Genomic DNA, 16,982 nt, shown 5'->3' with positions numbered 1-16,982 from the left:
TCCATGCTGGGGTTGTCAGGCTATAATACGGAAAACCTGACCGCAAACCATAGTAGTGCACCGTGTTGGGAAAGATGCCACGTTCGTCACACGTTGAAGAACCCTACTGTGGTATTCTGCCAGAGTGGGACCCATAGGGTTCGCCACAGGAGGCTAAATTGCCCGACCCTACCCACCTCTCCCTATTTTCTGTGGTATTTAATCCTATTGTCGACCCTATTATCCTTGTGTCCCATCCCTTTTTTCGTGTCATCATCATTTCATATTCATTTTATCATCTGTATCATGTTCATCGTCTGAATATAGCTGAAATATTGCTGCTCGGACGTTAAACCCCAACAATCAATCAATCAATCATAATTGGACATCACATCTGTACTTAATCATATAATATTTGTCAAATATTACGGGAGTTGTTTTGGACAAATCTCTTACTTCTGTGACAATTTAAAAAGACTTGTTTATTTACCATTTTTCCAATTAAGTATTTACAGGAGATTAATGCGTTTTGAATTACGCAATTAAATGTCGTAAATAAGGTCGATATGACAAGCATAACTGTGGGGATCCGATTATATATTTGTAATATCTGACGACAAATAAGTATCTATTACCTAAAATCAGAATTTAAACCAGGAAGACATATAACCATCTTTTTACGTGTGTAAGTATTCATCTAAATGTAAAAATGTCTTTCGATGAGATCAATCTATAAACATTTTAATTCGCAATATTTTTGAGAAACTTTTCATGATTTTTGACCCAACTTCACCCCTACCAGCCAGAATTCGTCAAGCTGTTGTAGCATATCGTAAAGGATTACATTTGTTCAAACCATCGAAGAACAGTAAATAGAGAATAAAATCAAGCAACATTGGCTGACGCCCTCATTGAGAAGCAATTGTCAATACTTTTTGTTCAATATAAATGATATTTAATCTAATTCACTTAGAGAAATTCTCAGAAGACAGAAAGCGGATTTGATATCATATTTTGAATAAAGGGAGTTCAGCTGCCTTAATGAATATTTTTTCCTGCATCTTTGATTCTAGAATATTCTCTGACAAAACCTGTTTCACATGGTTATATATCGAAACAGTAATTTGTGTTTTCATCTGAATGCCGAGTTGGATTTTGTAGGTTCACAGAAATAAATGTACCTAAAAACGATGATGGTAATAAATTGAAAACCCTCATGTGGTACATCTTTTTAAGTTGAAATGAGAACACTGTTTTACCGTATGTGGCAAAGACTTGCATATTCTTTGCGTTGTTCGATCCATGAAATGAAACAAAAAGAAGTCTGTCATAACTTGACTTAACTTTCCATACACATCGATAGGCTCGCGTACCGGTAACCTTGGACTTTGGACTATTTACGGACTTAATGATAAACTAAAAAATATTTTGTTCGAAGGTTACATAGGAAACCATGCAGTCGATACAACACATAATTAACTTTACAATTTATATTTGACTAAATCACTGTATACTGATTATATTGTAACGTCTCTGACATAAACGTTGATAGAAAATTGTGGCATGATTTCTTTCCTGGAACACTTTATTGACGAAACCTTTATATCAAAAGGAAGAATGTGGTCGAAAAGTGTGTCGGTTAATTGTTTCGGAAGACCTAGTATAAATCAACCATCACTTCTAGTTTCGCCTATAAGTTAACAGGTATCGCAACATTCAATCCTGTTTAGCAAAACATAGACTTGTTAGGCTTACTTCAAACAATACCGAGATTACGAAAAAGCTTCTCCTGTTTACCTTTTCTTTTCATATGTAATCGAAGATAATATATGTACGATACGTACTGTATGTACAGTAGATCTTTCTCATTCTCATGTCTACATTTTGTAAAACACTTGATAAAAATAATGAACTTCTGTATGTATGTGTTATTTAATCCACCATTTCGTTTGATGTGGCTCAAGCAAGTCAGGCACTTCAAACGGTACCAGCTGTCTCGGTGGTGTAATATCTGTTTTGCCAGATTTATTTTGGACTTGACTTGATTATGAAACGGATTAGTGTTCGATTATTTAACCCTTATTGACCTCCGTCAAGTATTTGGACCTGTTTCTCTCTTCGTACAATTTAAAGATCTTTTCTGTGGTATGACTGGCATTACGTACGCGTTAACTAATGGAAGCCACTGATGTTCTGTAAAGCAGTTCACATTTTCAAATTGTACAAAAAAATGTCAGGACGTTGTACTCGAAAAATATGATTTTGTTCGCAAATTAAAAGCAACCCGAGTAAACTTTAATTAATATATTTAACATTGTATATGTATATATTAAACAGGTTTTTTGTAAATCATCATCAAATGGAAGAAACTCAGATAATCAACTAAACAAATGTAGCTGACAAAGACATTGGTTTTGAAAATATTAACCAGAATTGCCATCTGGAAGAGTTCATATGTACTAATGATATCAATGATACCATATAAACTACGCCCATAATATCAATATATCTAAGCCTTCTGCCTTAGAAAACTTAGTTGTAAATTACAGTTGAACAGCAGAAAAATATTATTTTGTAGCAACCTACCCTACCGTGTACTTGTATTTGACGCAGAATTTCCACATAGTGTGTTACCGCCAACCCGCTAAGATAAATCATGGATGCCGGTGATCAAAGGGTGTATTTACATTTTTCATCAGGTTTTCATATTTTTGTTATCAAGGTTTAAGAATTTACTCTCAGAATTATATCCCTTTGAACGTATTCAGTCACGTAAACTCTCTTATTGACTCGATAAGCACATAGTCATGCAAATTGATAACATTATTTATGTTTCTTATTTACATGATTGATGTTGAAAAGAATGCACAAAAAGATCACGATGCAAGGTTACAAATTAACGATACAAATTTGGTCGCTCCCTCAGTGAAATTCAAACCCTTTCTCTGCTCTGACATCAGTAGCAACATCACATGCACTAAGTCCAACTCTGTAGACCTCTCGACTAATTAGGCTATGCAAACAAATAGCTTACATTTACCGAGTGATACTTCTTCGTAAGTATATCTACAGCCTGAACATAGGGCACCCATCATGGTATCGGGTAAGATGGTAAAGGATCTGCAACAGTACACAAATACAGTCAAACTAATTAATATACATAAAAGAAGTCAAATGGGATGTGGGAACTCTACAATTTTACTGCTAGTGCATTATTTTATAGATATAGCATGCATGGTGAGGATCGATATAGCAAGTTGATACATTGATAAATACATATAAATAGTCAAGTTCAAGCTACACCCCAAATCTGGACTTGACGCAAGGCTGCGAATTGAAATACATTGGTAAATCACTTAAAGCGACAAACTGCTAAAAACAGTATCATTATTAATATGTGAATGTACGATATGTTTTTGGAATAAAAGTTAAATAAGAAGAACAGGTTTATCATTATATATCACTGAAATGCCTCATGATGTCTTCTAAAATAAACTTTCAAAATGATTGTAATTGATTTCTTTACATGTGCCATGATATTCATACTATAATAATCACGTTGACTGGTTAACATTTAAGGACTGATTTTTTAAAAATATTTAATCAATTTATATGACGTAAACAATGTTTGGTCAGTTTATGCTTCATAACCATGAAGCGTTTATGACCAAGTGTAGATTGAGCCTACATTTATTAAGCAACGCAATTATAACTTGGAAAAATCTTTCCAATATAATTTCTAGAAACCGATCCAATTCCATATATAAACCTTAATCAAAAGGGATTAAGTTTAGGTGTATTAGAATCGTGACTAATCGACCTTGATGACATGGCAGTGTCAAATTAAATGATATGAAAAAGTCTATTTTGTCTATATATAACTATTATTGTTGTCTAAAACAAAAGCATGAGAATGTAGTTGATTTTTTTAATTCTTGAAAATGATAGGATTGAAAATTTCATCAATTGATTTAAAGAGAAATAAATGTATTTAGTTAACGGATTGGAGTATCATTGTGTTTGTCCTAGAGCTTAATTGAGATCTTTTATTTGAACTTCATAAGTTCGTGATATGAAGCAGATTGTTTGAAAAAAATACTTCAAACCAACCTGTAAAATCAAACACCTAAGTCTTTGTTTAGTATTGGTGAATGAGAACATTTAGTTTAAGGTTCATTGCAAGTACTATGTCTTTACCAGGGGGCTCAATCTTCCGGTTGCCGCTATGTTAAAAATTTCTGTATGACTTTAAGATTTTCAACACAACTTTTTCAAAATGTAATTACTAGCGATCGAATGGACAGATTTTAAATTATTTTATTTAACCATTCAATTTTATAATGATATACAGAACAAGGGGAATCGAACCTCTTACTCATTGCTAAATATGACATGAGTCCACCAGGGAACATGTATTTTCTCCTTAACAATATATTGAATACATACTGAAACTGCATTATATAACACAATCAAGTGCAGTATCATAGCTGTTACCATCCTTTTTAATCAGGTCTTAACAAAATAGAACAAGTACATTGTACATGCAGTTTATAATCTTATATAGATATTATAAGCTTACAATTATGAAAAGCTTTCAATTTTTATATGTATTACATGTATATTGATATTGGTTTGTTTTAATTTTCAGCATCCTAAGCAGTGTGAATTGAATTAATAGACAATGCACATGTACATGAAGCAGAAGGAAACATGACTTGCATGTCAATTATTCAACTGATTTGACCCATTCCAACAGCATATTGGACACATAATGACTTAAATTCAGTAAATGTTTAGTATGGGAGAATAAACACATTATATTTTGAGCATGAGGAAGGCGCAGATTAAATATTACATGTATTTACCTATTTCCAGGGGAAAGTATCTGTCCAAGACTGACACTTAGTATAAAAATGTAAAACAATACAATGTAAAAGTTTCCAGTATCTGCTATAAGATATATTGTGGTAAAATGTGATACATTGTACATGTATAATAAAAGAAAATTGAATGCTTTAAGTATGTTCTTGTTTCATATATGTGGCAAAGCCCAGTGGAAATTTCATTGTTCTGATATCGGGTACATTTACTATATACATTTATACGTACATATACAGTATGCATTAAGGTGTCCATCTCTTTTTTTCCACTTGTGTTTACACATTAAGCCAACACAATGGACAGTCCATTTAAACCATACTTTTAAATTTAAACTTAACCATTACTGTGAACAAGGATTTATATATAACTGTGCTGTGAACACAAATTTTGCATAACCAACTAGTTTATTACTTAAAGCAGTCTTCTAGGATTCCTAATCCCGTTACCAGGGGCAAGTGAAATTTGGGTCAGGGAAAGTTAGGCACTTAGTTACACTTTCCCGTGGGAAGTTGAAAACTTCATATGCTGTAAGAATTTGCTTTGTTAGGAAAGCAGTCATTGACTGTGGGAATGTTGATTTTATATGGATTTTTCCCGAGGAAACCTCAATTTTTGAAAAATTCTAGAACACTGGACTTAGTACATGTACATATGTACATATTGGTTTGACCTAGGAATAATATATCTGTTCAGCAGTTTAAAAAAAAGAAAATGAAAAAGTTTGACATTTTAAGTTTAACAAAAGTCCAGGAAGCCATGCAGTCAACAGACGCTAATTTCGGTATAATTATCGCCTGCGCTTGTGACTTTAGTGTGATATGAGTGACATACAGGCTTCTCTAATTAAAGTACATTATTTTTCATTATTGCCAAATGTTACATGCATACATTAAAAATAAAAATGTAGCATTATACCACAGCGAATATCAGGGATACGTTTATCTGGACTTACATTATATTACTGTACTGAAAGTTGTACAGTATGAAAAATTAATATGAATGGTTTTTAACATCATGAAAGTGAACTGCTATATGTACAAAAAAATGTATGTAATATTTGTTTATGGTTGCAACCTCTGAAAGGTCTACTTAATACCTTGAAATCCCTTGTTCACATGAATTTTCAGAAGAGTCTCTGTACCCTCATTGCGTGACAGACCTAATTAAGATTACAATGTAAGTAAAGTTGCCACATTTTGATCATTTTAATGTATAAAATTGGTACAATATCTGTATCTTGAAATTTTGAAATTTACAAAATAAATCATAGCACACCTTCCAACTTATCTAATTATTAGTGGTATAAATTACCACATGAAAACAATGAATTCTCCAGGAGGAAGCATGCAATACCATCAGTCATCTCATATATTACTAATCATATTGAAAAGATGGAACGTAATTTTGAGTGTAAAGTTGAATAGAAATTTACCATGACATTAAATTTAATGTGAGCATTTTAAAAGGTGTCATTTCTTTTATCAAATTTCACAAACGATAATAATACATTATGATATCAGAATTATGATAACAAATCCAAACAAAAAGAATCTTAAAATAATGTCCATGTAAGTAAGCATCTCATTTGAAATGTCCATAATTAACACAAATATTATTCATATCAACAATGCGCAATGAGAAAGGCAGGTAACTCCGTCCACATTGCTTCTAAGTCCACACACAAATACACGTAGTCTATGCGTTTGCACTTATTTAAAGAATGTGTGTACATTATATGTCTATTTGAATAACAAAGAAGTGAACTTTACCTTTGAATATTCAATTAGTCAGTATGCAAATTATCTATCGTAGTAAGTTGTCTGAACCAATAAAAAAAATCCGGAACTCTTATTGTTCACTTAATTTTTCTCTGAAATAAATGGCAATAATTAGAGAGGTTCCGATGATGTACGCCATATTTTATTAACATCTGAGGCGACATAGGTTCTCCTATCTATGAATTCCCCTGGTCTTTACCTTGTACACATAACTAAATCTACTAAACGAGTAAGCCAGTTCCAGAAGCCTATTTGTTAGAAGTCTAGTGCAATACAAAATGTCTGCGTAGTTTCGGCAAGCTCTGGCATAAAGTATGAGCTGTGATATGAACACTCCATACGCAGGTGCTGAAGGAATGTTGCCACAGATGAAAGAAAGGTAACCATTTTGAATAAAAATTCATCACGTTTTCCTTCACCGTCGATGTCTATGTGTAGGTCAAGATATGAGGCTGACCTCAAAGTGTCTGTAGTATCCTTTATTTCAAGTTATTTGGGGTAGATGCGATGTATCAAATGCCCAAAATTAGGATTGTTTAAAGATAACACGTCATTTATATAGCAGAAACTGAGATAAAAGGATCTAGCTACACAATGTTCTTTCTTTCGGATCAGATAAGCTATAAAATCAGCTTCATCGGGGTGAAGGAATAGGTCAGCAAGCAGAGGAGCACAAATTGTTCCCATTGGAATGTCGATCGTTTGATGAAAAATGCGTCCACCACACTGGACAAATATGTTGTCTATTAAAAATCCCAGTATTTTGTAAACGTCTTCTTCTGTATATCTAGAAGATGATTAGGAATTATATTTTACAAAGTATGAGGAATCTCTATCAAGAACTACATATTTGTATTTAGGTATACTATCTTTTTGGGGAAAAACAACGATGTATAATGTTTTTCAGTCGGGATTTGAACTGAGTATTGGGATAAGAAGTATACAGTGTTGGAAATTCATAGGTTTTAATGTAATTATATTCTGATAATTATCTTGAACTGATTGTCTCCAAAAGATTTTTCGAATTTTTCAGGATCCATATTGAATTAATACCAGTACGGGAGTAACAAGTGTTGTGATAGGATTGCAGACCCTCTTTGACAGTTGTGAGTATAGAAGGTAAAAGTTTAGAAAGAGGTTTGGTGATACATATTACAGATCCAGCTATGTAATGTTGTTTGTACTGATTCTTGTGGAGTTTAAGAATCCAGTACAGAGATGGTAAACCACAATCATCGTCCTTAGTAGAGAGACCAAAAGAGGATAACACAGATTTATGGTTTTCCACAATTTCTTATTTGGAGGGTGTGGTAGCAGTATAGGTCTTATCACTGCTATTATTTTCTATGTCTACCTCTGATGATAAACATTGGATGTAAATCGTCTCGCAGACAAAAACGGTGTTGTTTTGGGCTTTGTCTGCTGGTGCGACAACATATTTGTCATGTATAGTACACAATGTTTTTGCTACATCGTGATCTTTGAAAATTGATGTAGCATTGGCGCACTCATTGACATACATTCTTTCATTTGTTTCAAAATTAAAGACGTCACGGCCTCAAACCACTCTGACAGAGAATAAAAGTCTTCATGTTCACGTTTTATCTATTTTCTTGCGTAGTGCTCTTCGTATCCATGAGAACTTTAAAGTTATGATTCCAATTTATGGAGCGTGGCTCACGGTACTTGGGATCTTTAAAAAGGATATTATGCAGAGATTCGTTTTCCGATGCTGGTTAAATCTCCCGTAACGACGTGACAGAAAGACCATATTTGAATGGAAAGTCATGAAACTCATTTGTCTGCATCCATCTATTATAATAGCAATTGTTTAAAGTTACTAAACCGCTAAAGTCATTTATAGCTACAGTACCTTGAAGCCAGCATTCTTAAAGAAATTACTTTGATTTATGGTTCATAGGTTTGATTTTATTTCTCCACAAAGTTCCATAGATAATTTCATCGGTTTTTAAAGACATACATCAACTGGTGAACGCATTTCACACTTTCAATAGATTATACAGTACAATTTTCAAAAAAGATGATTGTATTAGAGAGAGTAGCATATCTCTAACGTTTTTCGAGATAGGCATTAAATGAATTTTACATAATAAATGTGGAATATACTTGGTTTTTAACTTGTTGTAGCAAAATTGATGGATAATTTCAGTTTAAATTTTACCGCTTCAAATCTCTTCTCGAAATATGCAAGCGGATAGTTTTTTTGAATTTGTTTGTGTATGTGTATGCTATTTGCGGCTTTTCTCGTTAGTAGCATTTGATTTATTTTTACTTTGTCCAGTTTATTTATCCTAATGTATGGTTTTGGTTAGTAGATAACTGCCTGTTTTAACATGTACATCCCTTATTTTATATTTCATAAGGTAAGGCAAGCACTTCCACTAACTGTATTTTGATAACTAATTTTCTCATTGTAATAGTAAATGATCCATCACTTCATGGCAATTGTTTAGGTTTTAACGGTGGATCTATCATAGATAGATGGAAAACACTAATGGTAAAATAATTGATATATTATCGATTGAATTGAGTGGCATGGATTCAGCAAACGTATAAAGGGACATAGCCTATGAAATACAATGGGTTATTACATATTTATTCAACTCATAGTTTTCCTTTTCTCGTTTGTCTACCCCAGACTTGACTTTTTTTAGCAACTCGGTGGGTGTTTCTAGAAAAACGGAGGACGCTTACCCTACCGTTCACCTGGTCCATACTCCCAGATTTTAGTGGAGTCAGAGTTGCTTATTTGCTTTTGTTACTTTGTATGTATGATTTTAGTTGCTTTATGTTGTGTATGTCTGTTTTCTATGTCTGGTCTTTGTTCCTGGATTGCATTTTTTTTATTACCGCTATAACCTGGGTTCCCTTGATTGCTCTTTAAATCAATGTTGGCCGATATGTAAAATCTGTATGTATTCTCAAATAATAAATCAGCCGGCATGATAACAGAAAACAAGTTATGATATAATATTAAATTATATATGAAAAGATAAGCTTTTAGTTTGCAAGAATTGTTAATATGACATACAAAATGATATAAGTGTATATAATAGCCATAATAAAACAATAAACTACTACAAAACAATAAATAAATGCAATACGGAAATAAATTCTAAATAAGTTATAAGTCTTTGAACTGTAACCTTGTGACATTTGTGCATGTCATGAGGGACAAATACTTTGACTTTGTGTTGTTTGTTCGTTACAAGATTCAATAGAGAAATATTTGTTTTATTCTTTGAATGTGCATTAAAATGCTAGTTACTGTCCTGTAATTTGATAATGTCAAATATTTCATTATCGTTTAGATTTGAATATGTAAAAGGATAAGTTCATTATCATTTGATATCTTGGCATAAATACAACCGAAGGTTCTTTTGCCAATTGCTATTGCATTTTAAATTGTACATATTTAGATGACAAGAATGTTTTATTCAGGTGCGTATATAAAGCACCTAAACATTGTTATTTACATTCAGATCATTACCTTGGGAATTTCTGGAACGAAATTGTTTATTCTTGCCTTGTCTAATAGTATAAAGAAAATGTCCACTTGACGCAAAACATTTCCGATCAATTGAACCCTAAACCCACCTGGGACAATCGTTATTCATCATGGGTTATTGACAGATTATTAAGGACATTGATTGCTACGATACACTCTTTACCAATATCGGTAAAATCCATGTAAATCAGCGTTGTCATTATGGTATATTAATTCATTAATGATATTTAATTTACGTTGAGGAGTACTAGGTAGAAACATAAAAGCTTCCAATTCAGCATGCGATAAAGTTAATTGGAATTACAGACCTGGCAGATTGAACCTATAGAAAGCTCTCTAGACTACAAGGTAAGAAAATGCTTTATGGATTTTTGTAGAAATTTCTAACTCGATTTTTATTTCTTTGTCTATGTTATTAGATTTACTGTGTTTCAAAGTTTCAGATGATATGGGTGTACTTTTTTATTTAATTTTTTGTTGTAAAAAGAATTCGAAATGTTATGATGCGAATGGTTTGTTTTGGAACATGATGATGATGACACAAAATTCTGCTTATCATTATATCGAATCCAATTATATTTATTCTATATATAAAACCTTTCCAAATATAATGTGATTGTAAAATAGAAAATTAGTGTCATGCAAATAATAATTGCATTGAAAGGATCTTTATTGCAACATTATAGGGTACTTACTTCTCATATAAGAAACTTTAATGATAGCTACATAAAGTTGCGTAGCAGGTTACAATAATTAAGATGTTTGAACTAAATTCATGGAACATTGGATCTGTTGTCTTAACATGAATATTCTGTATGGCAGGAATGTGTTTATATGTTGTATGTGTATAATGTAAGTAATGTTTCCCTTTCATTTTGAACTCTTATTTTTTAAAAACGATGTAACGATTTGTTCAATCTGTCAAATTTGACATCGTATTTAACACCTTAGTCAGAACTACACACAGATGTATTGCTGCCTCATGTATAGACGGTAATTGAGTACATTAAAAAGTTCTCAAACAATCAATGTTCCTCTTGGTTTCACAGTCTTTCTTTTCAAATCAATCAATTTGGGTACACGCCCACTTGGTTTGTTTATATGGATTGTAAAGATACTTGCGTAATTTATATAATACATCCTTTTGAAAAGTCGTCCTTTCTCATGTTAATAGATCAATTCTTTTGTGTCAATACGTAAGTAACCTTCATAGTAACATCTTGCTGACTTTTTTCTCTTTCGGGTTTGTCAGTTTTAACTCTATGAACTTTTTTGTGCTGACATAAATGTTTTCCTGCTAAATAAGTAATTCACCTTTTAATTTGATCAACTTGTATTTGTAAGGTTATCGACGAGTTAAGGTTTTTCTTTTAATTTGTGTTGTTTTGTTTTGCTTTTTTATTTTGTTTTTTTTTTGTGTTACAACGCATTTTCATTTAGACTGGAATATTTTGTATGTTTCCGCAAAACATTTTATTGTAAGTAACTACATAAGCATAACAATAACTAGAATAAATTGGCCTTGCTTCTGTAAGCTGGATTTTGTACAACAAGTGTAAATGAAAATCATATCAATACCTTTCTACCACGTCCAAAAGCAAGTTTTCTTTACAGTGATACGGTTTATAACAAATTTTTATGCTTTATGTCTTTGTGTACACTCTGGCACAATAATATGGGTACATATATGTTTTGCGTTGTAACATTACAGGAAGTGTTGAAACAATATTTGAATTGTACCTATCATGAAACACAATACTATAAACATGATGTTTAAAACAGATTTACGTATCATTCACGCCATTCAGTCATTTCCTGTCGACCTATAATTATATTATGTATACACAATTTTTTAAAAGATTAACAATCAAACTAAGTTGATGTGATTGAATCCAATTTTCGACCTTTTGTGTTGACCTACAGTACAATATTGTCTGACCAACTAATATAGCAACATCGGTTCAATAAAAATATATATCCTGGTTTGTTAATATTCGCCACAATCAGAAAAAAAAACCACAGCAATTACATGAACGTGCATCAGTTATTCATCAATCTGAGATAATGTTTTAAATTATCTATATTTTAAGCGGTTGTAATCTGTAACTTAGAGAAATCTTTTTTTTTGTAGTAAATGTTGAAACTAGACTCCAAACAGGATACATATTTCTTTCTGAAGTATATTTGTTTTTCAAGCTTAATAAATTTCTAAACGACCAACGATTCAGAATTCGAAACAAATGTGATGGCAGAAAACAAAAAAAAAAAAAAAAACAAAAAAAAAATATTGAACAAAATTTGAATGATACTTTCATAACTATTTTAGAAGAAATCTCCGGTTATATCGGTTTTATGTCATGAAACAGAAGTTTTGTTGTTCTGCACGCAATTTAGCAGTAATTAAACCACTAAATGAAGTTATTTGATGTATATCACGAACAAGCAATTTCCTAGTATTTGCGGATGAGGAGTATATATTTACTTTATTAAATGTAGTTGTCATTATTGATTATTTTACTTTGAACTCCTTGAAGAGAAGTTACGGAAAACAAAAGTTATTACTCACTGATGGATATGCAAAACAATAAAGCGAACAAATATATAGAGTTAGGAAACATAACGCAAATGAAAGAAAAAATATTTTTACGTTTGTATTAAAATTGTCACGAGTTCTTTAATGATCCAAATTGTCTTGGCAGAATGACATTAAAATGGGATTGATAGTTAAGCGTTGTAGACAACATTAAGAACTTAACAATTTCTACAAATGTGTCCTCTTGTGTCCACTGTCTCTGATTAAGATGACTAGCACGAATTACAATAGAGTTACAATGTCAGACATAGTACTTCATAGAAAATTGATTTATAACAGCATCAGCATATATTTAGGTAATATAATTATTTTGCTTATTTTAATTGAAGAAATATGATGGCATTTACATTTAATCAACCAGTTGTTTTCATGAATTTTAAATTATTAACTAAATACATCAAACATGACATAACACCTAGCGATGTTTACTTTGCTTTCAAATATAAATATCATTAAAATCAAGTACCTATTCTTAATGTATTTATATTACTTAAATGCACTGTGAAGGCAAGATAATGTCCTTAATTTATTAAGATAGATGTTTAAACTTACTTTCGGCATTGCTTCTTTTTCTACTTTTGATTGACTCATTGACAATTTCACATCTAACTTACTTATCCTCTATGCAGCTGGAGGGGTATAAAGCTGCGATCAGGGAACTCGATCATTGGCGATTTTATCCATTTCACCCCCAGGTCTTTTTCCATTGAATTCGCTGTTTATTGTCTACACGAGGTTTTCTCCTGCCTTCATCTGTTTTGTTTGCCATCAGCTGATGTTCTTTCTGCAACAAGTTGTGTGATATTCTATTGATATTTTCTAGTCATACGCCCATATATATTGATATATATTCAGTTGAATCTGGTTCATGATGTTTGCCTGACCATTTTTTTTTTACATATAATGACTGATTGATGATTTTTTTCTTCGCCAATAGACCCTTAATAAACTTTACAGACTGGCCAATAGACTCTTTATAAATTTTACAGACAGGCCAATAGACCAGATTTGAGTTCGGTCAGGGTTGGTTTTTTATTTTTATTTCTTTCACTGATGGCTAAAATAATGACGGTAGTGACTATCCACAGTCAAAAATAACTGAGAAAAACAAAAAAAAATATCTCCTTAAATGCTCATTTCGTTCCACTTAGTCATATTTTGATTATATCAACGCTTAAAATGTACATTAAAATATAATTTATCTGACATAAAAGCAAATATAGTGTTGAGTGGGACACAAATGTCTAACACAATGTTTTTTTGTGCGTTGACGTGGGTACATTTTGTCTACCACAACGTAAAAAGTGTTAACGTAGACATTTTTTGTCTAACTCAACCGAAAAAAAAAGCGTTGACCGATATTATTTTACTAACACCGCATAAAAAGTGTTGACGAAGCCAAAAAATGTCTACATAAACACAGTCTAACCTCGATGTGTCGAACTCGGATTATTCGGAATCTCTGATAAATCGAACTAATTACAAAGACCCAGCAAAACTCCCCTTACTCCAATACATTTTTGCCTCGGATAAATCGAAACCTCGGATAACTCGAGGAAATCAGTTAGTCCCATCGATAGGACTTCGAGGTTAATTAACCCTGATGTCTCGAAGTGAACTAATTAGTCGGAAAACTGATTGGTTTATTACCAACCATGATCGGAGTGTGTTTTAACAACTATTAGCGTTATAATTATAATTAATTGGTTGACACTCTTTATGGCTTTATTTGTATATTTAATTAATTTGAAATTGCACGTGTAGTGAAAAGAAACGAATTTTATTAATTACACGTCGGAATTCACACTAACAGTGATAACGGATATTTTGATATTTTTATAATTTAAAAAAAAATACAGATGAATTGTATCTGACTATTTAATGAAACATCAAACAGACGATAGTAAGTGTATTTCAAGGACTACATTCGTTTCGCAGGTGAATTTGAAACTTTATCGTAATAATGTGGAGCACATGGTTTGACGATATTTCTGATTGTGAGTCAAACAAAGCAGCATATAGAAAAAATAAAAGAGAAATTTTACTAAAGCAATCGGTGCCATTCAGTATTTCAAACTTGATAAACAACATACAAAAAAATATCTTCCGATATGAAACGCAAGACATTACGAAGTACCTTGTGAAGTGAAGTACATGTACATGTACATGCACAACAGATGATGTAAATGCAGAAACGATCATTGACCAAATCACAAGTATTTTCGTATTATCATCGACGGATTATTCGAACCTCGGTTAACTCGAACAGTTTTGCATGGTCCATTCGACTTCGAGTTAACGGGGTTCGACTGCATTTTGCTGTGTTTAGATTGTCAAAAATGACTGATGCAATATTGATTACCGTTGATGTGGACAAAATGTATTTCTCATAGACTGATAATGCGTTGATTGATACATTTTGTGTTTGTATCAGTCTAAAAACGACTGTGGATGGTCATGTCAGCCATTTTGTTACCTAGTAGTGTTTGCATGTGTTGTTTTGATAATGTCATGTTTTTTTTGTTATGTGTTGTTGTTTTCCACCCTTAAGTCTTTGTCCTAGGAGTATATACTTTTGATATCAGCTCAGATCTTGGTTTTTTCGATTAAACCACATCTTAACTCCTCTATTTTGAAATTACTAATGTATTTTTTAAAATGTTTGTATTTATAAGTGTTGAAAGTTTTCAGTTATTTGTTTGATTGATTGATTGCTGTTGGAATGTCTTAAAGCAGATTATCCATGCATTTCAGGACGGGTATGTTTGTTCAACTGTTCCTGCTTTCTTCTAAGGTTATGCGCTAAGCCAGATTTTAGTTATGCTACCTCATAAAAGCAAGTTATTCCGTCCGGACACACTATTTTACTCTGAGCCAAGCAGCACTTCGCAGAGAACATTGGACTGATATTTTAAGTACTATTTGGTACTACTTGACCGAGGATCGAACCCATGACCTTCCAAAACTCGAGGCGAATACGCTACAATAATATCACCGAAGCGGTTCAAGGTTATTAATGTTTTTCATATGTAACAGTTGCAATTTTAGTAGTCATTGCAGGAACTATGTCGAAATCGGTCTCAGATGGCAACCGTCGAATATTATTGCAAGTCAACTTCATTATCTTAACTTTCTGACTCTGACTAGGTAATAAAAGAAGTGAACATTAGTTAAACTGACATTAACTTGATTGGACACAGAAAGTACAGATTCTCTTATAATCTACTAAATGTCAGTAAATTAGTGTAATACATAAATGCTTCATTGATTAACGGCTTTGTGGAATGATCTACTGTCATCCTGATTATTTCAAAAGATACATATGTGTAAAAATGGTTTTGTAGAGAGGCCAAAATTGAAGCCATTGAACAAAACTTTTATATCGAGTATTGGCATTTAACTGAGCAAATTGGAATATTTGTATATTATTAATATTGGCATTTAGTAACATTGATAAATATTACTTATCAAGAATACTATGACAATAATCCTTGTAAGTATGTTTTGGTGGTTAAGTCAGTTTCATGAAATGCATAGACTTTTCTTTTGTATATGACACAAGACTTATTTGATATATTGGCAAAAAGCGATTACCAATCGCAGTTTCCATATGACCACAGACCTTCTCTTATTGATACCATATGGTTCCATACATTTTTGCACTGACCTTTTTTGCCTGTAGCTTGGACCATATACATTTAGATATAAGGGAATACTCGATTTGACCGGTATACACCTAAAACACTCCACATGATATATCGGTGACGAAATGTGATTTATTTTCCCTTTAATCTCCAACCTCTGATGAAATGTCTAAATGTCCTCCAAAACACCAAAAATATTCCTTGAAACTGGAACTTGGTTTGCATCTAAATTGATTCGAGTATTTATTTATTTTTGTCCATCTTTTTGTCATGCATTCCAAAGATTTTAATAAAGATGACATATTATCTTTAATCAGTCCTGATTTCGGGGATTTGATACATCGCATCTACCCGAGAGAACTTGAGATAAAGATGCTTCAGACACTGTGAAATCAGCATCATATCTTGACCTACACTTAGAAATCGATGGTAAAGGAAAACTATTGACCAAACTTTTTTACGACAAACGTGATGACTTTTCATTCAGAATTGTCAATTTTCCTTTCATCTGTGGCAACATCCCTTCAGCGCCTGCGTATGGTTCATATCACAACTCATACGTTATGCCCGAGCTTGCC

The 16,982-nt window shown here is 32.3% G+C and overlaps 1 protein-coding gene and 1 long non-coding RNA gene across 2 annotated transcripts in view; both read left to right on the top strand.

Annotated features, from left to right (window-relative positions):
- The first annotated feature begins 534 nt into the window (after positions 1–534).
- LOC148616091 (uncharacterized) lies at positions 535–4,993 on the top strand. Its single transcript, XR_015922110.1, has 2 exons — positions 535–664; positions 4,628–4,993. It is a non-coding gene; the product is annotated as an uncharacterized LOC148616091 (long non-coding RNA).
- Positions 4,994–10,100: 5,107 nt separating this feature from the next.
- The window catches only part of LOC148616090 (uncharacterized), a 31,159-nt gene continuing 24,277 nt past the window's right edge, over positions 10,101–16,982 (top strand). Inside the window, exon 1 of the mRNA XM_088582787.1 lies at positions 10,101–10,515. The gene's annotated coding sequence lies outside the window, so the exon portion shown is untranslated. The remainder of the gene's footprint in view (positions 10,516–16,982) is intronic.

The sequence above is a fragment of the Perna viridis genome, chromosome 5, assembly GCF_037379345.1.
Source record: "Perna viridis isolate PV_CMFRI_1.1 ecotype Kerala chromosome 5, ASM3737934v1, whole genome shotgun sequence".
NCBI classification, from domain to species: Eukaryota; Metazoa; Mollusca; class Bivalvia; order Mytilida; family Mytilidae; genus Perna; species Perna viridis.
Note: the sequence above shows the minus strand (reverse complement) of the source record. Positions and strands in the feature narration are given on the sequence as shown.